Genomic DNA, 24,392 nt, shown 5'->3' with positions numbered 1-24,392 from the left:
CAGTTAGAAAACATACCTCTTCCAAAGAATAATATATCCAGCCTGACACCTATCTTCACTTATTTGAGATAACTAGGTTTAATGTGTAATTGCTAATAATATACTGACCTCCCTTTTTAAGGATACTTAACATCACAACAAAACACAAAACTTTCATCTTTTACTTCCACTAGGAAAGCATCTAAGATCTAGATCCTACATGTATTTTAAACAGAGGTTTAGAATTAAAAACTTAATTAAAAAACAGGAACTTAAATGGCCTAAACTTACCCATCAGTTAACAAACAAATTTATGTGACCATATTTGAACACACACATCTGACCACTTGAAGTGTGCCAAGAGATACAACACTTCCTTCCTGTGATTTTTAAATCTGGAGACAGTGAACTTAAAAAAATGTGACCAAGCACCACTGATTTTAAAATCAGCAAAGGCTTTTAATGATCAGCTGACCAAAAAGTGAACAAAAAAGTTATCTGTCACCTGAAAAAATTATGTATCATTTGAATACTCCTACTTAAAAGAGTGTTAAAATAATCTCAAGATAAACTTCATACCCAAGCTCCACTACTTGCAAGGGTGAGTAACTGCTGAAGCTTAATTGTGTCCTAAAACAAACATCAAGAGCTGGACATTTCTAAAAAAACAACCTTTATCTTTCTAACTGGTAACAGAGTAAACTGTGACACAGGAGGAACCTCCTGTTCCAGTCTAGATAAAGAAGTCTTCTTTCAGATAAGATTTCATTTGCATCTGTCTTTAGCAGCAGATCAATTGGCAAGCTCATCTCTTAAGATGGCGGGGATGTTGGAAAAAAACCCAAACAAGCCAAATCAACAAAACAAAACTTGGAGAACTTCCAAGCTTTCACAAACAGCACCCAATTATCATTTAGTGCAAGCTGGTAATAGAGATAGAATAGTCCTTCTGAAAGATGAGGTAAAGACACAACAATTTCTGCAATTCTAGGAATGACAAAAAATGTATGCACAAAAAAACAGGCTCATTAAAGAATTCCATCCAGCAGTGTAAATGCAAAGCACTGGCCACAGCTTATCAAAGAACAGGTCATTGGCTCTTTGTTGACTACATCATGCTTCCTGAAATTTGCCCACACTGGGTCTCTTAGGAAATGATGGGATGTCTTAATTCACTTGATCAGAAGGCATTCTTACGCACCTCTTATTTGACCAACGCCCCAAATAAAAGAGAAAAAAATGAGGGAGAAAAGGCTATTCTGTATGTTTTTAGCATAGCCCCACTTCTTTACTCCTACCCAACCTAAGCAGGACTTGTCCTTCCAAAAAATGTTTCTTTTTTCTTTCTCTTCTGGATACAACCAGCCTTCTTACAAATTAAAGGGGAAGGGAGGACAGGAGAGGAAAAGGGAAAGAGGAAAAAGAGGGGAGGGAAGGGGAGGGGAGGGTTTCCTGTCCATGTCCAACTCCTATTACAAGTAAAACTTTACAGGCCTATACTTCTAATTAGTCCTCATGTGGCCAGCATACTAATTCCCTATTATATACAGTGTTCAATTTTCACTAACTACAGGATAAATTTTAAGTGGTCTCAAAGTTAGTCAAAATTTTAAACCCATCCACAAATGATCTGGCTTTAATTCAAATTAATGGACTTCCAAGACATATGTATTTGTGTGTCTGTGCATCTGTCATCTACATCTCTAGTACACAAAGCTCTACAGACATTTAGTTACCTGCACTGGTAAGTTAGAGTATTTTCAATGTTTTGCAAAGAAAAAAAAATACAGAAAATAAAAAAAGCCCACAACACCAACAACAATATGAAATAAAATGATATCCTACTGTATTTCAGAAAAAAATCTGATAAACCCAAGAGTTCAGTCAATGAACACTAGCCCATTACATCAAATGTAGCTTATAAATGATTAAGCTTTAACAATCTCACCCCACTTGAGTAGGTCAGATAAAATCTGCTGCTTCTTAATTGGCAAAATATTTAACCAGTCTGAGCAATCACTTAAGAGAAGTTAACCCCTTGATTGCATGTGTTTAAAGATTAACATTTACAGTGTTCAGAAAGTATAAGCCAGTTATTTTTTTAAAAAAAAACTATTTGCAGCTCATTTTCTTTTATCTGAAAATATATATAATAGCTACTAGACAACAACAACTGTACACAGAAGTAATTTAAGATTTAGGCTAATTATAAATAGGAACCTGGTGGTCTGAATTCTATTTCTGATTCCTTATGATCCAAGAAATTAATTTAAAACAATTTTCTGAATTAAAGACTTCACAATCTACAATACCTAACAAAAAAAAAATCTCTGAAAAAAAACCACCTAGTCAAACATGTGAACTCCACTGTTGGACAAATCTCATTTTCTTAACAAGCAAAAAGCAAAGGCTTTTCTTATATTTCTTCAAGACAGGAATACCAGTTCTAGAAAGCAAAACTTAAAAAAAAAAATATTTCTGAAAATATCTTTGGAAAAACTAATACAGCTCCAAGTAAAGATTTTTAAGCAAGCACCAAAAGCAAAAGATATGCTACAAAATACCAGAATTTTACCTTTAATCCCAACACGTTTAAAAAACCCAAACTTTTTCCCTTTGATGTATAATAAAAAGCAGACAGGTATAGAAAGCAGTACGTCTGCCACTGCTTTTTACTGGAGCCATTGGTTTTAAGCTCCCTGGAGATAATCAAGCCTTGAATATGACGAATGCATCACAGTGGTAAACAAGGGATGCATCACATGACATACTTCCAAAATATTCTAGCAAATAACACTTGATTCCCTTCTTCTGGTGATACTGTGAGTGATATTTCTAGCACAGCTGATAATTCAATGTGCAAAGCTAACATCAAATTGCTCATGCTGTAGAACTGGGAGGAAGCTGGTTTCTGAAATACACATCTAATGAGACAATGGTGGAGCAGCCAGCCTGCCTGCCTGCCCCATGGCACTGACAACTCAGCAGTCAGCTCTTTGTTGGGCTGAAGACTTTTTTTTTACTAGTGCCAAAACATGGGCACTTTTAACATGCATTTTTTTCTGTATTAGAAACCTAGCACCAGCATTCATCACCAGTCACTGGTAAAAAAAAAAGATGTTCTGATTAAACATGAGATGGCTGTCATGCCTTACATTCCCCAGACTCTCTGAAGTTTCATTATTTTTCATTTATATAAGAAGTTACCTAAAACCAGTCATGCTCCTAAGCAGAGGGATCAGAGACGGGAATTCCCAAATCCTAACTGCTGCCAGCTGAAAGTCTCACAGAATCAGGTTCTTTCAAGCATCTTCCCTGTCTTCCTGGCTCTCTTGATTCTCAAGTGGGTCAGCTTTAGTAGGATAGGAAAACCCTCCAGCTCCTCTCCTTCTGACAATTCTGTGACCTGGTGGTGAGGATACCTGGAGGTGGTGACTACAGGTGGGCTCTCCAGCCTGCAGAGAGATGGGAACATGGGTCATCCATTTTCAGTGGAAGCAGCCCCACTGACCAGCAAAGGGTGGCTCTGGGATGGCCTCTTAAACCAATACGCTGTGGGACTACAGGGCAGGCACAGATCTTTTACCTGCATATCCTCAGGAGAGGATTCTGTGCTGGTGGAGATGCCCAGCACGCACCAGCCAGGTGGTAGCACAATGCCAGAAGTAGGCAGAAGATGAGCAACAACACTGTCCATGGGCTAATTGTGCAAGACTCAACATTTGCTTGGAAATCTCTGGATTTCTATGGACTTTACAAACATTGCAGGCTCTAAGATCAGGTAACATGAATCAGGTAGCAAATTTTTCAGCACTACATGGGATTCAAACATGGAGTTGCTTTGAAGCTGCACCCAGCACTTTTAGGACTGAATACACTTTATCAATTTCTTGATTTTAAAGCATGCAATTCTGAAAGTAAATTAATGGAAGAAAAATGAGTCAAGGGAAAGATTCAGTTTCCTTTTACATGCATGACTCATTTTAATTATCATGCTCCAGGCAGATCAGTTAATTGCTAGAAAGAACTGATTATTTACTCCTTTTCTCATTAAGAGCCATTGCACACTCAGACTGAAAAATCACAACATGAACTAAAACCAGACCTTGCTTTTTATTTCTAGCATTTTTTACTTCCTTTTGTATTTTTACCCTATTTTCAAACTGTATTTTTTGGAAAATAATGGTGAGTCTACATTGCTAAGGCATGTTTTTCTTTTTTTTTTTTAACATCTGAACACAGTTACATCACCTAACAAAGCATTATAGTATCTATTTTTTAAACTAAGTATCCAGAGACGTCTCTAGAAGTTTATGTTTAAATCAGAGAATTAGGGATACTACTTCACAGCACAACTCAGTACAAAGGATTTTCTTCAAAGCACTTATCAGATCAAGGTTTGTTGGTTTGTTTTTATTTTACTATATTATAAGGGATCTCAAACTAAACTAATTTTTCAGGGAAGAGGAAAAAGAACAGAAATCTTAACTGCTTTTTTGGGTTGTGTGATATGCTTCAGGGTTTTTTTTGTGGAACAGTGGAAAGCATGCATTTGAAAAGGAAATCAAGCTCTTGTGGCATGGCAGCTAATGAAATCATGCCAAAACTAGCACCTGTAATTAACACACAATGGAATGGCAATGATGAAAGCTTAAAAAAAGCTATCTTTCATTCTGTCTGAAGTTGTGTAATATGCATGGGAAGGTATCTTTTTTCCCTATAAAGAAATCAGATACATATATTGGTATTTCAGCCTGGAAATATGACACGGCAGGTATAAACAGTGCAGTCCCCTAGCTGCCACAATTTATTATTGAGGAGTAATATATCTAGAGAAATTATTTGGATTTATGAACATTTTCACTTATGCTGAGAAACTTCAAGATTGCATTATTTGAAGAACATATTATTTCATACAGGAGATGCCTCCAAAAAAGCATTCAAACTTGTGAGTGGGCAGAAACCCTAGGCCACTGGTTGCTGGAAAGGTAATCACTGGTAGGGTCCATCTGCTCAGCTAAATGTGGTAATAACTGCATTGATGTGGAGGTGACTGCACTGCAGGAAGGACTATCCCACAAGCAAACAAGGGTAGAAAGTAAAGCCAGGTAGAATCCCATTTTGTGCGATTAAGAATCAATTTAAGGATTGCAATGAAGACTGCAAGGGAGAACATAGGGAATGATAAAGTTTATCCGTAAGTTTAATGAGCAATGTTAAAGACACAAAATCATCATACTTCCCCAGAGGCATTTAGGGGTGCTGGTGGGTGAGAGGCTGGGCATGACCCAGCCATGGGCACTCCCAGCCCAGAGAGCCAAACGTGTCCTGGGCTGCATCCAGAGCAGCGTGGGCAGCAGGGCCAGGGAGGAGATTCTGCCCCTCTGCTCTGCTCTGCTGAGACCCCACCTGCAGGGCTGCCTCAGCTCTGGGGTGCCAGCACAGGAAGGACCTGCTGGAGTAAGCCCAGAGGAGGCCACAAAAATGATGAGGGCTAGAGCATCTCTCCTGAGAGGACAGGTGAGAGATCAGGGTTTTTCAGCCAAGAGAAGCCATGAGAAGGCTCCAGGGCGCTCCACATTATAGCACCTTCCAGTATTTAAAGGGGGCCTACTAAAAAGCTAGAGAGGGACTTTTACAAGGGCATGTAGTGAAAGGACAAGGGACAATGGCTTTAAACTAAAAAAAGGGCAAATTCAGGTTAGATATAAGGGAGCAGGTTTTTACAGTGGTAAAAACAAGGGTGGTAAAACACTGGAGCATGTTGCCCAGAGATGTGATGGGTTCCTCACTCCTGGAAGCATTTAATATCAGGTTGGATTAATCTCTGAGCAACCTGATCTAGTTGAAGATGTCCTTGCCCATTGTAGGGGGGGTTGGACAAGATGACCTTTAAAAGTAACTTCCAACTCAAAATATTCTATGATTCTATTAAACAGATTCACACTTCACCAAACTAGGAAGGCAGAACTGCTACGTAACTCAAGCCGTATCACTTCCCTGAAATGATTCAGCATTGAACTACAGTTTATTTTTCAGGAGTGGGAGAAAGGTGGGGGGAGGGAACTGTAATCATGATTCTAGTATTGACCTTAACTTTCTTACTGACTCCCTATCTCAGTCCACTAGAGTTTTTTATGGCTCTTCTCTGGTAACAGTCAACATCATCTTTGCTACATAGATGTTAGCAGGTTATTCCAGTAGCAATTGTACCAATGTCAAATGCATGACAGAGCATGCATCTTTTACCTACACAGGTAGGCAGAGCACCTCATTTTTATTCTCTGGAATTGTGACAGCTCTCTCCTCTTATCCTTGGGTCTTTCTCTCTGTGTTGACACCTTATGCTGAGCTGACACCTGCTGTAATCTTCCTTTCAGAGTTGCCACATATCCACATGACATTCCCATGGAGTTATTCATATTTCTCATCAGTATGACTTTGACTTCAGAATTTCCAACCTGTCCACATCACTATCTCTTTCTGCTATTTGTCATTCTACTACCTGCTGTATGTTACTGGCATGGAAAGCATTGACTTTTTCCATCACTGGTGATTTTTAAACACTCTTTTTATGTTGTAGGTTGAACAAAAATTAATCCAGAAATACATAATACCTCCACTGCCCTGAAAGTCAGGCTGTCTGACCACAGGGGTCCTTTAGGGCCTTGCAAGCTCTGGTTTTGTGACTCTCCAGAGGCTCACATGGGTAATGTGATTTTTGTCACCAATAAAATGATCAGTGAAGAGACAGAAGCTTATCTGCAAATCCAGCTAAACAAGAAACAATTCCATATTTACAATTATATTAGGTACCTGTCAGTTAGCCAGGTCAAAGCTGATACTTCGATTTTGCTTTAGTTAACTTTGTGAATAAAAATGGTTGTCAAAAGGTTAAGTATTTCGCCTAAACCTTAATACACATCTTTATCCATCAACTTAACTTGTCACTTCACATAAAAAACAATCTAGAAATTTTCCACAAGCCTGTAACAGTCAGCATTAACTTTATACAGTTTTTCTACTGCCTATTAACTCAATCCAGACAGCCCAATGTCATATACAAAGCCTGCCTCTTCCAGCATTTCTATCCAGTCCACCCAGCACCATTTCCCTGGAGGAAGAAGAGTATGGTTTTCAAGGTAGCACCCACTGCTTGAGGAACAAAATATTGCTGCTTACCAAAACTTGATGCAGAAGGCCAGGGCTGAAACTTCTGACAATGGGACCCAGTGACATTCCAAGTGTATCACTGCATCAATCTGCTCTTACCTTCGCAGGCAGCAAGGGCACTCTGACTGTTCTGGGCTGACAGCACAGTCCACTCACACATCTGTACATTCAGCTGTCTTCCTAACCTCTCACCCCCAGCAATCCATAACAAAGCCCAGATCCAGCCCATAAGTCCACTGTATGACATTAAGTCTGTTGTAATGTATGTAATGTATGTAATCTAATAAACTGGAGACAGAACACTCATGTCATATTCTATCTAGTCTCTGAAACTTCTCCAGAAGAAAAAAAAATAAATAATTTAGTGGGAAAGGTGGAGAGGATGGGGATGTAAATAGCACTAACAGAACAGAGAACTTAACTGCTCGGCTTTTCCAAATTTTCTGAATGCATTTTCTTTCACCTTGGTCATTTTAATGGATTCTGTTTATGGCTGTAGCTACTGGACTGGAGCCTGTTCTGTTACAGATCTGTGATAAGAGCTACAGTGTCTCTTTCAAATACTGGACAACACTAATTATAAATATCTTGTTGATTTTGCTCTCTCATTTACAGTTATGCCATTCATATTAAAATTTTCAGCACCAGTTCATGTTATAATTGATGCTAATGTTTTCTTGAAGTGTCAATAAGCAGTTTTATAAAGGGAAGGAAGATTACATCTCATAAGTATCAGTCAGCTTCTTAGATAACTTTAAAATAACCCAAAACTCTCTTCAGCAGGAGCTCAACACCACGTTATGGGCCTCCACACAACTCCAGACAACATTAAACAGTAACGACTCTTGAAGAGAAAGAGAAGTAGACAGAATGCTCATAGTGTTATTTACCATTCTCCAGTTCCTTTTTGTTTTTTCAAACCCAAAATGAAAACTGTGTCCTGTCACTATAACAACCACAGTTCTTCTGAAAACATCTGGAAGTGCATCCCAGACAGTTCATGGTGTAATCGTTACACAGACTTACCATGTTATAAGAATTGGAATTTGTGTCTTCAATGATATATTAAATAATTTAGTTATATGAGTAGAATTAGGCTTTTGTAAGCAGCTGAAAAATATGCCGTTTGCCTGGTACCACAAAACAACCTCCTTGTACTCCTCTCCAAAGCTGCTGACATGCAGACTCAGAACATTCTTCTTCTACCAAAGGCCCAACCATAAAAGACCCAAACAAACACACAAATCCCCCAAAACAAACAAACAAACCCCACCAAAAACCAAAACAAACAAAAAACCCCAACCAAACCCCCCAAAAAAGCCAAAAGAAAAAAAACCAACCAAATTACCCCAAAAGCCCCCAAAACAAAACTTTTTAAAAAAACCCCAAACACAACAAAACAAAAAACCCCAAAGAGCAACAGATCTATTAGTAAATCTCTCTCTCCTTTCACTATTATCTACACCCATTTCTTTCTCAAATGCTTAACATAAGCTTTATTACTTGACTAAAAGAATAATAAATACAGGCTGTGAGGAACTGACAGGAATAGGAGATAAAACATTTCAAGACACAAAAGTGAACATGCACTTTTTTGAAGAAATCATCTTCATTTCAGCTGATACAAGACAGATGCTCTGTTTAGCAGGCATAATTTCAATACAAAAATCAATAATTGAAATTTTATCAAGAAACAGACACCACTCAATTTTCTGCTATTCTGTTCTATCAAAACAAAATCCAATTTAAAATCTAATTTTGCATCATCTGTTCTAAGAGGAAAGCATTTTTGTAGTCTGTTTTATAATAAAGCTTTTAGTTCGGAAAATGTGCTTGAAATTTTCATGTTAAAAAAATCCCTAGCTATAAATGAAAGACAAACTGATACTGTACCTGTTTTCCTAATTGCAAAACAATGTCTCTCAGTTATGTTTCAGAATACTGAGGTTTCTTAGAAGCACTTTTTCTCAATAGCAACCATGCCGGAATACAGACAAGTTGAGGAACCGGTTGCTCCTTTAAAAGTCCATTTAAACCATTCATGCAATTAAAAAGCCTAATAGTTTAACAATGCAGTGAATAAAGTAACTGTAAAAAGGAATGAGCTAACTTTGCTTACACAGACTTTTAATTGTGTTCATTTTTTGGGCAACATTCATCTTTCTAAAGTATCAACTATAAATGCACAAACTATAAACGAAAGCACACAGAACCACAGAAAGCTTCCTCAAATTATGAAGTGAGTGCCTCATAACTTCAGAATTTGTATTTAGCAGGGTTAATTAATTTGATAAACCACAATTCCTGGCAGTGTGCCAACCCACCTCTTAAGGAAACATCAGAAAACTGACTATAAATGCAGCTGGTCACTGAGTTATCTGTGAAGCACATTGTGAGCAGTACTCATTAATTCATAAGAAGAGATATATTTATGAGGCTTTGGAAGAGGAATGGAAATACCTCAGCTATTCCTTTTGTTCAAAAAAAAATTGCATTAACACTTCCCCATTTTTTGAAGCAGAGGTCATATTTGTTTGTTTGATCCAGTTCATTGCTTATTGGTTGCATTTAAAATTTCCAGTGAATGACTACACGAACCATCTGACATCATCACACATGAAGGTTTCCCAGATATGGAGAATGAAAGGGATTAACTATAAACCTATATATCAAAGTATTGCCATGTAGATTCTGCATGATAAAATCAATATTCAGCAAATACTTTCATTACAAGTTCTAACACAAGTTCAAGAACTAGTAAACTTTAGCACTAATGAAGCTAAAATTCATCTAGAAACAACACAAACCCCACAAATGGTCCTCAGAAATTGAAGATAGGGAACAGACAATCTGCTCAGTCTAGGTCAATCCAAGACTACTCATTGCAGCACTGCTTTCTGAACAAAGCAACCTGTTTAATTTTATTTTATCTGACTAATGCAATTTTTGGTATTTGATGGGAAACAGTTCCAGAGAAAATTATTTCAATACAAATAGTAACACTGATAAACAGCCCACATTTTCTTCATTTCATTATCACCTTGTTTCTTTGACCTAATTTCCAAAAGGCCATTAAGAGTAGTTTTGTCTTCCTCATAAATCATCCTACCAACCCTTTGATCCTTTTGACACCTTCTTCTTAATTCCTGTGAGTCCACCAACAACTTTTCGTAACAGGTACCTTAAAATGCCTGCAATTCAAACAAATATAAATGGACTCTAGGTCAAATAAGTGTTTATAAAACAGGAAAGAAACCTTTTTGCTTTCCTCCCCTTTGTTGATCCCTAGAATATTTTTACATACAACTGGAACTCATCTTTTTTCAGTACTACCTCAAACTCAGATCTTTCAGATTTTCCTAGTTCTTTAATAGATTTTAGGTTTCTCAGACACATTTTCTTTTTAGTTTAAACTGCATAGTTGCATAGTATTAAATTACATATTTCAAGATAAAACTCAATCCGTTTCTTCTTCTTACTTAATTTGGGAGACTTAATGCTGAATGAAGGATGATACCATGATGTCTGTATCTGATGTCTATATCTTCACATATTTCTGTCCTGAAAAGTCATATATTAGTTGTTTTGCATTCCAGTTATGGTCAAACACTACTTTTTTCACACATCCAATCAATCAAAATTAAGACTGTGGTTTTTTTGTGAGACTCAAAATACATCTCAAAAGTTACAAATCTAACAAACAATCATATTATTATAAATATTAATTAGCATAAAAATTGAAACACACAATCATTTGCTTTTATAATATTTTCCAGAGAGTACACATGTTTAAAAATTTAACTATTTGCATTTTTAAACAGCTGTCTATCTTCTGCTGGAACAAACCAACATGTAGGTGGTGAATCTTCCATCTGAGTTGTGCAAAAACATTAGTACACAGAAAAATAAGTGAAAGGGAGCCAAAATATCTCCCCTCTACAGGCAGAAACTTATTTAAGTCAATGAAAAAACATAGTCAGTAGGGAAACTAGTTTATCTTCTGTTTCTAAAAGAATATAATAAATACCAGACACAACTACAGTGTGGGCCATATTCAGGAAATCTGTGAGGTCTCTTGGACCACACACTCCCTCCAGAAAGCCACACATATTAGTGATGAAGCAATTCACCCACCCAGGGCACTGCACAGATCACTTACATATGGCTGTAAAAGGAGAGAGAGACATTCACCAAATGGTTACCAACACCAAGAACTACCACCATTGCCAGACTCAACACCAGCTACCCCAGTGGAATTTGAGGATGTGGGAATAGCTACAGACCTCTTCACAGGCTGGAACTCCCCAGTAATCCAATGCAAACAGGAGAAACAAAACTAATTTTAGATCAAGTCTTCTGTTGCTTACTACATTTACTTTTTAAAACTTCAAGATGCAAAAGCCCTTAGGTCTGTGAGACAAAGGTCTCTGAGCCACAGTCAGCAACCACAGAAGTGTGTATGGATGACATTGTGCCAGTCTACAAAGCAAACGAAACCTACATGCAAGGGAAAAGGAAAACCAGCTACTTCCTGATCACGTTAAATTAGAAGAAGAAGGAGTATGAAACTTTTCATTCAACAGCTGCTACTCCTCCAACTGGCTGATAGGTTAGGTATGTCTGCCCTTTCCAAAAAACAAATGTACCCTATCTTCAAAATAAGATAGATTACATAGGAGCCATTAAAAACTTGGCTCTCAACAGATCCATGATCCAGAGAGATGGACCAACTACTGAATCGTTCATTCCACTATGGGGGCATGTGAACTTCAAAGAAAAGAGGAAAAAAACAGAAAAAAAAATAAAAAATCAAGCTTCTGCAACATAGTTTAATGCTGACTATAGCCATATATACATATTCTGCTTTAAATCTTTATCTCAGTCAAATGAAAACACACACACACAAATGAAAACAACTAAAATAAATTATGCATGGAAAAATTAAGATTCAAAGCTTAAAATCAGCCTCTACTCACTAAGGACAATGCTGAGCAGCAACATTCATTCCCGTCTTGATTCATGGACAAAGATTATACTACATTATTAAACCATTAATGGCATGCACATGTTAAAACAACAGAAACACACAATTTGAAGTAGTTAAATTCAGAGCTATGAGGACATACAACTCATCCAGGATCAAATAATTAATTTAGAGTTATATGCAAAACCAGAACAGTGGTGTACAGCAAAGAGACTTTATCAATGAAGATACCATTTGTGAGCATCAGACAGAAGAGGTAGGTGGAGCTGTTTATTTTTCCTTAAGCAGGACACCAACTTCACTCCAAGACCAACACAAAGATTATTTCTATCATCAAGTAATGATATAAATGCAAATTAAGAGATACACTCTGCTTCTCTCAAGCAAAATCAAGATGCCTGTGGCTATCCAAGGACAACAGAATGCTGCCTGTCCTGGGCAAGGAAGCTCAAGGAAGCTCACTGGGGCAAGAGATCTGCAGATGTTGCCAGGAGGAGCCCAGATTTTGGAGTTTGTTTGTTAAGCCCTAACATCCTTGCACTGTCACTTGGACCTCCTGCCTTCTCCTCTCTTTGTAAAACTACAGTGCCTCACACACAGGACTCTTCGAGATGTCTCTGTATATTAAGCCCTATTAAATGGTTATTTGTTCCTATTTAATGTAATGAGTTTTTTGGTATTCTTACAAATTGCAGTTCCTTTAGAAAGAAACAGATGTTTGACCATACCTGCTTCCTCTTTAAATAATACCGAGTTTCTGAGGCTATGGCAGAAAACCACAGGAAACAAACTTAAAACAAGCCTCTGCTTTCTAAAAAAGAAACTTCGTATTTCTGGGAATTTGACTGAGGAAGGGCATTTAATGATCTAAGTCAGCCCACAAAAATAAGTAGAAGACAATTTTGTTTCCCCCCACCCCAAAACTGCAAACCACTTCACCATACACTGGGACTGTAAGTGTTCATCCCTCAATCATCAAACCAACTTCCTCCTATGAACTGTAACATCTGAAGGCCTTTGGAAAGAATGTGGAATATATTACACTTTTGCAAAGATGGTTATACATTATACTGCTCTCCTCAGCTGATAAATGATGCCTCAGGCCAAACAGACGCAAGTCTGATGTGCTAGGTCTTAATTAACCAGTACTTCTAAATAGCATTTCACATTATCAGATACAGAGTAATGATAGCACTGATATGGATCAGTTTTTGTTCAGTTCTTCCAGTAAGGGAAGGTACACTGGAAAGAGAGATATTTGTTTTCCAAATTATTTGGTTTGTTTGACTCAAATCTGAATTTTTCATTCTCACTGGAAGAAAAAAAATTACACAATTAATATCTGCGGTCAATGAACAATCAATCATGATAGCTACCTAGATACAATGCCACTTTTTTTTTTTTTTTAGCATAAATCAATAGCAAAAGGCTAAATGGAGAAAAAACACTACAAAGTTTATTTTTTTGTTTACTGTTTTCACAGATCACATCTAAAGTATGAGTCTTTCCAACACATTCCCCAAATCTTTGGCAAAGAACCTTGCATTACTCTTCAGCTAAAAGACAGTTAGATACCTAAACAGTAGCTTCATGTTACCTGGCACACTTAGAAGTATAATCAATTAAAGGCAGCTGAATCTTCCTCTGTCCATACAGGAGAAATGTTTTAGTCCAACAGAAGAGCTGGAAAACTTTACTGCCTAAACAAAATAGATTCCTTTATCAATTCCAAAATACCCAGCTGTGATGCTGTTGACTGTAACTACATGAATTTGGCAGAGTTTTAACAATCCTTCAGACAAGACAATTCTATTTGCTACATGCAAATACATCATCATTTCAAATATTTGTAGGTATCAAATGATAATATTTGAACAAAAGAGTACTTCTAGGGTTTCCTACAGTCTATTTTTAAAGTAGCCAGAAAACATTGCTGTATTAAAAAATTGCTGTACTAACATTCATTAATGTTCACTCAGTGTGCAGAGATCAAAATAGTTACTATATACAAATATCCCAACAACAACAAAACAGCACTCACAGTTATTTACACCAAACTTCAAGTGTCACCTACACAAACCAAAATGTTGCATTTCCATTCCCACCTCCAAAACCACACACTTCAAATAAAGCCCACTCCAGTATGTGAAGCAAAGTCTATGGAGTTAAAGTATGATCCATTCACCCCAACAGCGGGTGTAGTTACAGACTACAGAGGCTCAGGAAGGATCTTCCTAATACATGTATGATCCTTGCCTCTTCATCCCAGATTCCACTGCAGTAGCACAGGATTAATCTGGGAATTCAACCACCAGAAACACAGAATAGCCTTGGTATAGTTGCTATAAAACACCCTCACTGCAACTACGATCACTGCACAGACTTTCCACCTCCTGGCAAAATTGCTTTTCCTCATACTCCAAACCACTGCAAGGAGGAACATAAAATTGTTTACTTGGTATTACAAGAATAGAGGAAACATTTATGGGGTAAAACATGAAGCAGCCTACAAATAGAGTCTGGAGGGAAAACTAATTTAACCCCATACTCGTTTTGGAAAACCCAGCCAAAATGTCATATTAATGTATGACAGAATAGTAAAGAAGGCATGTGCAACACTGGCTGTGTCTTCATTAATGCCAGATTACCATTTGGTACATTATCATTTTATACAACCACTGTGCAATACAAATTTATACCCAAGCAAGTGCAGACACAAGCACATTTCTGTCAAATTTGCCTGAGTGCAGGATGCTTTGGCATTCAAGCCAGCTTCACATCAGCTGAAAAAGTAAAAATAATATCTGTTTAGGTATTGTCAGAGTCACAGAGAGATGAGCAACATCTGACAGAGAAAGAAACCTACCAGTGTAAGGAAAACATTAAAACTGGGGATGACAGGTTATATTTACATCAGAGATTTGCATTGGGTGGTTATGGATTTTGATCAGCTTACAAGATGCCCTAATGTGCCAATGATGCCCATTGAATCAACAATCTAAACCAAGCCAGTAAATCAGTGTCTGTAGGGTAATGAGTAACACAGCATCCTCCTCCCTCCCTGCTGCTCTGTCCCCAACAGCTTTCAGTCTTTTTTCTAACTCTGCAGGGTACCTCATGTAGCTTGTGTTCATGTAAGCAGTTAAAATGTATCTACAGGAGAAGGGAGATCGGCAAAAAACCAAAAAACTTTCATATTAAATACAATTTCACACACACATAGGAGAAAATAAATCAGAAAAGCCAAGTTAGGATTACAGACATAGCTGCTTAGATTGCCTAAATGAGACAATATGTATTATCTCATCTGGCAGTTTAGCATGACTGAAATGAAACATAATTTGCAGTTGACGCCAACTGGCAGGAGACAAATGTTCATGGTAATCTTTGTGTTTTATTAAGAAAGTTCTTCTGTCTTAAATTACACGGAAAATGGTTTGGAGGCTTTTGGTCTAAAAAGTACAAGGGTTGCCGATGCTACCCTGAACTGTTAACTCATAGAAAAATGTGTCTTCAGTTTTTACAATTTAAAAGGACAAATCTAAAATTATGCCAGGTCAAATCTTCTACCCAGTACCTCTGTCTCCAAGAGCAGCCAGAAGCAGATGTCTGGGGAAGAGCATGAGAATAGTGTAATCGTTTAGTCATACTTTCCCCAAATACACTTGTCTCCAATAATTTGCAGCTCAGGGACTTTCAAAGCCAGAGGTCATGCTTATGTGTTTAATAATCCCTTACAGACTATTTTTTCTATTAATTTTGTCCAGCTTCACTTCAAATTGGTATAAATTTTCAGTATCCACAATATCCTACGGAGTTACACAACTTAATATATGTGCATGACAAAACTCCTCTTTCTGCTATTCCAAATGCAACACCTGCTAGTTTCATTTTCATGCTCATTAGTTCTTGTACTGGGAGAGAAAATTAACAACTTGTCCCTAAGCCTCTCACCACACCATTCATGCTTTTATAAAAGTATTGTCACATCCCAGTTGTCTCTTCTCCTCACTAATTTAACTGCTGAAGAGAGTCACAGTGCTGAAAAGAAGATCCTCATCGTGTCAGTAAGTATGAAGAAGATCCCATTTTGTTTTATTCTACATCATTAGAGCCTCAAGACAAACATATTCTTAACTGGACAAACAAAACAGATGTGAAGTAATGGAAGGTAACCCAAAGAAAAGCAACAAACATAACTGGTACACAAAAGCCAGCTCCTGTGAGGTGAAAAAAAGCATGCTATTATAGCTAAAAAAACACAATATATAAAAAATAATTACTTGCTTTGTCCTAGACAGATGTAGGATGAGCAACTGTAGTATTAAATTACGACATGAAAGGTACAAATTGGATAACACATACAGAAAAATTCCATGTCTTGACAATGTAAGGGAGACCACTGAGTTCCATAGAACAAGTCACAGATGACAGATACAGACAATCCAAATCTGAGCCAGAAAGACTGGAGTAGATGATGCCATAAGGTCTCTTCTAGTATTATCTTTGTATGATCCTCTTTGGATGTCAGGCAGAATCTTCCTCTCAATGATTTAACAACAATAACAACAAAATAAGAAAAGGAGTAGGGGGTGGGTGGGCGGTGTTTAAGTGGAGCTACAGGGTTGATTGCCCTGGAAAAAAAACAAGTTACAATCTGTTCACAAATAAATTATTTATTGAGACCCTTTCCTTGCCCTACTCCAAGGAGCCTGTGGAAAGAATGAGCGACCACCAGCCAAGAGCTGGAGACATTTTGCTGAAAACGTGGATCTCTATTCTCTGACCTTGCCTGGACATTCTTTAAATCTGGCTGGGAAACAGAGGCATACTATGCACTCCAGTGTACATGCATATGTGAGACAGTCCCAATGCATGCTTAAGGACTGTTTATCTGCTCTGCAATGCATTCAATGAGCAACAGAAAAATAAGGTAAACTGTTGATACAGGCTGGTCAAGCACCAAAAAGTTAGGATATTCCTAAAGCTCTGTTTTAGACAGGACTTTCACTCTTTCATGTTAACATTTACCATTCTTGCAGTAACCAAGCTCAAGAAAGGCTGGATATTTCTGTATTCCAAATTCAGCTGCAATAAAAGGCAAGCTCTAATTCAAGCTGCCAAGGCTGTCATGGAATGCGGTCTGGGCCACTTAGATGTAAAGACTGGTTGAAGGTGATTTTATGCAGTCATGATCATGACTGATGATTGAATAAACATGTACACACAACACAAACCTCACCCATATTTCTGCAAACTTGATACCTCTGCTAAATGATCTACCATCTCAGCAATGCAATCAGCTGGGCTGTCCGTGGAATACCTTAAATGCCTGCTATCATGTACTATGTCTGTTAGTACCTTTAAAAACCCCAAAACAGAGAAAAATGAGACCTTCGTTAATCCCTTAAAGGTAAACCATACCAGAGAAAACCTGTTGGAGAAAAATCAATGCACAGAGACAGAGAGAGAGAAAGTGAAGAGACATAAGAATGCATGACACTTTTACTGTTATGCCAAATTTGTCTCACCATTTATGTTGAACTTAAAACAATTTTCTAAGAGCACAGAAACATATCCACAAATATGACTGAATATAAAATTAAAATATATGCTACTATTTCCAACATGCAAATAAAAGAATACATTGCCATATTTAAACTAGAACTTACATTTAAAATTTTCTTGTAAACTTTAAATTACTTAGACCTGTCTGTGCAAAATGACATTTAGGTTTTATCATGTGGCTATTCTGAAACAGAGTTACAATTTCCAAAATTGTCATGATAACCATGTTTTCTTCTGCCTTATTTCCTGAAAAAAGTTTCATAGAAGGCTGTAAGAACTAGAGTATTTGCACAAGATATTCTCCAATATTTATATTTCAAGCATAATTCAGTATGTATTATTCATCAGTACTAAACAGTTGTGCAGAAACATGCTGCCATTCTTTGCCCACAAAGAGCACTGCCAAGATATTCTGAACAAATATTGCTTTAGTTGTCATGACTGTCACTCACTCTCCCTCATGGGGATTGGGAAGAGAATCAGAAGAGAGAAAATGATAAAACTCCTGATACTTTATCAGGTAAAGCAAAAACCATGCAACTAAGCAAAGCAAAAGAAGGAATTGAATCAATGTTTCACAAGAACAAGCCAGCCTTCATCCATTGCCAGTAGAGAAGGGCTCCATCACAGTTAACAGTGACTTGGGAATACAAATGCCATCACTGCAATCCCCTTCTTCCTCCAGCTTTATTGGTGAGCACAATGCTACTTGGTGGGAAACAGTCCTGGGGTAAGTTGTGGTCAGCTATCCTGGCTGTGTCTCCTTCCAACCCCTAGTTCACCCCAGCCTACTTGCTATCAGAGCATGAGAAGATGAAAAGTCTTTGACTTGTTGTGACTATAGCTCAGCAACAAGAAAAACATCACTGTGGTATCAACATTAGCCTATACTAAACCCAAAACATAGGACTATATCAGCTATTATAAAGGAAAATAACTAACTCAGCTGAAACCAGAACATCAGTTAACTCCTAATATCTGACAGAATATGTACTCCTCTCCTCTGCAGCACCTTCTCTTCTAAAGGTACTTTAACTGCAGGAATAGTAACTATATTTACAACATTGTGTGTATATATATATATGTGAGTGTGTGTGTGTGTGTGTATATATATATATATATTTGATTTATTAAACATTAATAAAAAACCCCACCCCTTTATATGAAAGTATTTTTGGCACAGCCTTCCCATCACACATTTACTATCTGTAGAGGATGTATTGAAGTAATATGCACATGCTAAGAGACAAAACAAGAGTACATAACCATTCAAGACGAATGTATCCACCAACACATACTGGTGTATTATCACCACCACACACTTTAGTGATGAGGTCACGTTTAGACAAACAAAAGTTCAGTGAAAAGTCTGAAAAACCTGATTACAATGATCCCAGACACAAGCCTTGCAAGCTGCAATTCACTGACCTATGTAAACTGATCTGGCTTTCAGATAATCTCCTAGTGAATACTATTGCAAAATCTATAAACACAGATGGCACCAACTGGCACCCTATCTGCAATTTCAGCAGAAGATCAAATAAATACAAAAAACTGAATTTATCTTCACACATCACAGGTGATTCTTTACAAACAGGTTTAAGGGATTATAACTGAGAGCTGAACCAAGAAAGTTCTGTCACAGCTAGCCAAAGTCTCAACCATTCTGAGAAGTCACACTGCTCAAACAATGCAGACTTAAAAACTGGATTTTAATAAAGTAATGCAACATTCAGTTTAGACCAGGCTCTGGTTATAATTGCTACAATTACCACACTGACCATTTCTATTAGCAATAAACTCCCAGGAGTTTCCCCTAAAGTATCTTTATAGAAAAACCTACTTGGGATCAAAAGGAATGAAAAGGCTGACAAGCTACAGTAAAACTTTAAGGTAAATACCAGCTGTACTATTAAAGCACAGTATATTATTTTATCTACAAAACATACTGCTATTAATCTGGAGTGGAATGACAGCATTAATACTTACTGCTGCATTTCAGAAATTATGTACAAGAAAGGCATACCACATATGCAATGTCAGGTGTCAGCAAGCATGAAGATCACTTACTCAATTCTAAAGTTACTACTGTGCATGTAATTAAAATCCAAGACATATTCATCAGTAAGATATCACATAGAACACATAAGTCCAAAAATACCTTCACCATTTTAAGTTGATGGTATTAAGGCAAAGAAATCTGAAATAGAGCAGTGACACCAATGGCAAAGGAGACTGTACAGCTGCTTCAGAAATATTGCTTCATTGATTGTTTCTCAGCACTAGAAGCTGTTAAAGGTGAAAATAATCAGCTAAAATAAGCCTTCCTTGTGTGTCTGGGTTCATTTATTACAGCACTCTCACTGACTACAACACAAAATTATGCTTTCTCCAATACCTTTTTTGCTTTTTTTATAGTACTTCACTCTCATGGTTTATCATTTAGTTCCTATGTTTTCATCATGGGCTTCAGAGAAACCCTCAAAGAAACCCCAACCAACAACATCTAAACCAAAATACATAAAAAATATTTTAGGGAACAAATTGCTGCATTCCTCTCATGGATCAATGTCTTAAATATTCTGGATTCTCCTTTGAGGAGCCCACATCCAACTTAACTACAGAGCTCCAAGATGAAAAAGACAGTATGATTATGAGAATCAGAAGACAACAAGAAATGGAAAAATTAATCTTTAGCAATAGACCATGGATTTTTTTTTTATTTTTTTTGTTTGATTTTTAAAATTACGTTAGTGAATCAGAAACTGGAACCTATTGATTATGCGACCAGCACAACAGTCTCTAAATATCTTTTGCTGTGATTTATCTATACTCAGTCATGGATACTGTAACTGTCCAACTACTATATATATTGCCATATTTCAGATACATTCCTGATCCACTCACATAGATCAGGTACATTTACAGTCAGCTGTTTGCCATTGCAGCAAATTTATAATTGAATTAGTTTTCCACAGAATTACCTTCCGCAAAAATGCCTTTTAGGAAAATACTTCTAGGAAAATTGACTATTTCCTGATGTTGAAATACTTATCCATGGTCAATGTCTCACCTGCTAGAGTAGTAAGGAGAAACAAAGGTAAATTAAAAAGAAATTAAGACCTCAGATCTGCATTTTTTTCCAGAATGCATCACCTTCTGTCAGAGAACATGAAAATATCACTTTATTTACATGACAGTAAAATAGTACTTGTTTAGACAGCTTTCACAGTATCTTGCCACATTTCCTGAGAAATTTTAAAAGGGAAGGGATAACAATACTATTTTTTAAATCCAGAATTTACAAATGCCCTACATTCAGCTTTATTCCAATTCATCTGTATTTGGAAGAATACATCCTAGTAGTTCCACTTTCCCAGCGCAGATTTTAGGCACCATAACCCAGGAGAATTCTGTCAAGAAAGCTGGAAAGCCAGAAGGGAAAAATAATCTAAGCAGAAGTCTTTGGTATTATTTTAACAGACTTGTCAACTACAATCACATCAGCAATTTTCTCTGCATCAGAAAAGGGCTCTGAGAATGAGCCGCTTGCCACCTCTACCCTTGTTCACAAATGAGTTCAAAGTGCAGACACCTCAAAATGATTTACCCTAAATGATTTTAGGCAGAAAACAGAAAAAATCTCAGAAAATTCTGAGAAAAACTGAGAGGGAAGGGAGGCACTGAAAACATAGAGGAAAACAAGACAAAGGAAGACAAAGAAAGCTCATGTTCACAGGGAAGGAATGGGGACATAAAACTGTTTCTCTTATTGCCACCAGCAGTGAGAAGCTGAGCACTGTCCTCTTCCCCACAGGCTGGATGGTGTGAAGGGTCAGCCAACAAGAGGAGCTGTGTGTGCTTGTGCCTGGGCATGAACACATGTGTGTGCTTGGGAGGTGAGGACAGCTGGGGACAGCAGAGCAGCCATCCTCACCCTCCACTTCAAGCTTTAACAAAAAGCTCTGAGACAAACAGCAGCTTCAACAGGGGCTGTTCCTATGTGGAGAGACTCTTTCCTTTTCATCTAAAAAAGTTGGGTTTAGATGCTGAGGGTAAAATTCCTAGAAACTGGGGTGGTTTTTTTTGCCTGTAGTGGATAATCAGAAATATTATATTAGCTAGGAGCTGCCATCCTGTGTTCAGCACATCTCCTTGTTGTAACCACCACTTCTCTTTTACTGAGGAGTCCTCCAATGGGTATTCAATGTCTAACACAGTAGAATCTTCTGGAAAAATATATTTTTATGAACAATTCTGTTCTCCAAAACACTCAGGAAAATAATAAATTCTCCCTTTTCATGTAATTATTGAAACAGCAATGTCTAAACTGCATGCAAAATAAAACACCAGGTTTCTTGCCCAGTTGCCAACTATACAGTCACCTGCAGCTCCGTCAGGTTCTGCTGATGCAATAATATGTAGCAGTTAATAAGTCATTGTCCTACTATATTACAGAACATCACAAGCAATCTTCACAGGTACAAGCCAAAACACGAAAAAGGATCATGGCAATCATTGGCTTCCTTTCAGTCTTTGCCAGCAGTACTCCTGATTCTAACCTATCAGCCCAGCACAATGAAAAGTGTCTTAGAAGATGTAGAGGAACGATCCTTTGATTAAATAAGTAACAAAGTAACTGTAACATTTTTACACAGCAATGATGCATCCATTCACAGAGATTTACAGCTGTAAAAGAAAATGACGCACTTGCCTGACATGTGGGTACATCATCACACAAACATCTCCCAGAATGCTTAATAAAAACAGATGATTAACTACAAAAAAAGATAAAGTGGGCAATCTCCTACATACTGATTAAACCTACCCCATGACTCAGAGGGAGAAATCCTCTGAAGAAAGCAGCAATGTGATTAAAGCTGGAGGGCTGCGACTAGCATATGGAATGAAAAACTGAGCAATAGTCCCATGAAACTGCGTCTGAAATAAAACCCTGTCATTATCAACTGCCTTAACAGTCTGTCTATACCCTGACCTAACAATGCACAATATAGATAAAATACTCAATAAGGTCACAGAGATTAATTTGGATTTGATTTTTGCAGTATGTTTTATTCAGAAAAATGGAATGTCACTGACATTTCCCAATTGCCCAGTCTCTGAACACAGTATAAATTTAAGTCTCTATGAATTACTATAAGGACCATAGCATTTCTGTGACCAAAGCAAACTCATGAAAACAACAGAGCCCCTTGCAAGTATGAGTTTGAGCAGTCAGAACCCACTGCAAGACTGGGACCAAGCAGACATCTTCATTAAGGGATCTGTAATGGTGCCTAGAAATGTTTCCCTAAGAAAGCCAAACCTCGTAATTAACGTATATATTTTCCTCTGGATGAGGTCAGCTAGAGCTTTGTAATTGTGCTCATTTATTCCTATTAATACATCTCTCATCAGGATGCACACACTCTCAGCATCTCGTCTGCTTAGTTCTGGCTTGGTGTAAACTTACTATGATGGTGCAACGCTGCTGCTCTTCCACCAGGTACTAGGAGCGTGTGCACTTGTCTGGACACGGCACAACCAGGCCACGCTGTTTTACTTTATGTTGCTCCAGCGCACTCACAACTTCTGAATTATGAGATCAAATCTCACCGGTGTGCTACTGAGTGCCTTTGGAGTGACACCTTAATTATCAAAAAACGTGCAGCGGCAACTTGTGTCACCTACTTCCTGCCCTTCTCTTTAGGGCCCTGAAAAATGCGCGCACACACACACAGACGCATACATCCCTCCCTCTAAAAGTGGTCCCAGAAACGCGACGGGTATGAAGAACTCGTCAGCCATGTGAAGGCACCCAGGTGAGCTTAGACCCCTCGCTCCCCGAGGCAGCTCACGGAGTGTCAAGAAGCTCCCGTTCCCCCGGGGAGAGGCTGCAGGTGCTCCGGCCAGGGGTAGCCCGGCTACCGCCACTGCCCGTCCCGCACGAAGCCGACCGGGGCCCCCGACGGGCGGTGCCCCCACGGCCCCGCCCCGCTCCTTACGGCGCGGAGGGAGCGCGGCCGCCCCGCGGTGCCGCCCGTGTGCGCGGAGCGCGGCCAGGCGCCGCGGGTCCCCGCCCGCTGCCCGGAGAGAGCCGCGTCCCGCCGGGAGCGCCTGCTCGGCAGGAACGCCGAGCGGGAGAGAGGGAGGGAGAGAGAGCAGCGGGGAGAGAGGGAGGGAGGGAAGGAGGCAGCCTGGCGGCCGCGGGCGCCTCGCCGGGTCGCGCCCTGGGTCCCCGCCGCGTTCCCCGCGGGGAAGGCGCCCGGGTGAATTCCCGCTCCGCCGCTACCCCGGCGGTCGCCGGGCGGTTCTCGCCGGAGTTACAGCCCGGTCCCTGCCGCCACCTCCGCGCCGTGCCCCTCCCGCCGCGGCTGTTCGCCGGCCTGTCCCTAAGGCTACAGCCCCGGCCCGGGAGGAGCAACAGCCCAGCCGCCGCTCGGGCAATGAATGGAAGCGCGGCCAGCGGTCCCCGTTCTCCCTCCCGTCCTCCCAGCCTCGCACAACTTCATTGGTGCCGCTGCCTCACCTCTGCCGGGCAGAGGCGGCTCCTCCGCGCTGGGGCTCCGCTCTCACCGCCGCCTCCGGCCCGCGCCCCGCCGGGCTCACCCTCCTCCGCTCCCGCCGCGACCATGCACCGAGGGAGGAGGAATGGGATCCCGGCGAGGGCCGACCCGGCCGCCCCCAG

At 39.0% G+C, this 24,392-nt stretch overlaps 1 protein-coding gene across 1 annotated transcript in view; it reads right to left on the bottom strand.

Moving 5' to 3' along the window:
- The window catches only part of LHFPL2 (LHFPL tetraspan subfamily member 2), a 120,525-nt gene extending 96,133 nt beyond the window's left edge, over positions 1-24,392 (bottom strand). The window contains exon 1 of the mRNA XM_015652644.3: positions 24,234-24,392. The gene's annotated coding sequence lies outside the window, so the exon portion shown is untranslated. The remainder of the gene's footprint in view (positions 1-24,233) is intronic.

Source organism: Parus major, chromosome Z (assembly GCF_001522545.3).
Source record: "Parus major isolate Abel chromosome Z, Parus_major1.1, whole genome shotgun sequence".
Classification (NCBI taxonomy): Eukaryota; Metazoa; Chordata; class Aves; order Passeriformes; family Paridae; genus Parus; species Parus major.
Note: the sequence above shows the minus strand (reverse complement) of the source record. Positions and strands in the feature narration are given on the sequence as shown.